The sequence below is a fragment of the Lutjanus erythropterus genome, chromosome 1 (assembly GCF_056507025.1).
Source record: "Lutjanus erythropterus isolate fLutEry1 chromosome 1, fLutEry1.hap2, whole genome shotgun sequence".
In the NCBI taxonomy this organism is placed as follows: Eukaryota; Metazoa; Chordata; class Actinopteri; order Lutjaniformes; family Lutjanidae; genus Lutjanus; species Lutjanus erythropterus.
Genome location: NC_139317.1, coordinates 48,432,651 through 48,433,082, shown reverse-complemented (window position 1 = coordinate 48,433,082; position 432 = coordinate 48,432,651).

Genomic DNA, 432 nt, shown 5'->3' with positions numbered 1-432 from the left:
TGTGGTTAGCAAATTTCATGGCAGTTTGCACATTTCACATGATATATTTTTTTATAGAAAGTGGAAACTTGTCACATGAGAAGTCAGAAGTTACCCAGTATTACAGCTGATCGTGGCACATGTCATGGAAGTCATTTGAGAAACCTTTTCCTAGACTTGGGTGTAGGTCCTGGCAAATGATTTACATGGCTTTACATGTTTAGGGCCCCATTGTGATCAGAACCTCCTCTGATGATACTAGAGAAAGACCTGGCATTTGTGTAGATGACCTCAACATACTTATACATTGTCTGTAGTGGAGTGGAGTTGTCCTTGTATGGACTTAAAGCTGTTGTTGATAATGAGCATCATTGTCAGTCATTTAGTTATGTGTTTTTCCTTGTGCTATTGTGAAGAACCATCTGCGGTAAAAGAAATGCATTACCATACACC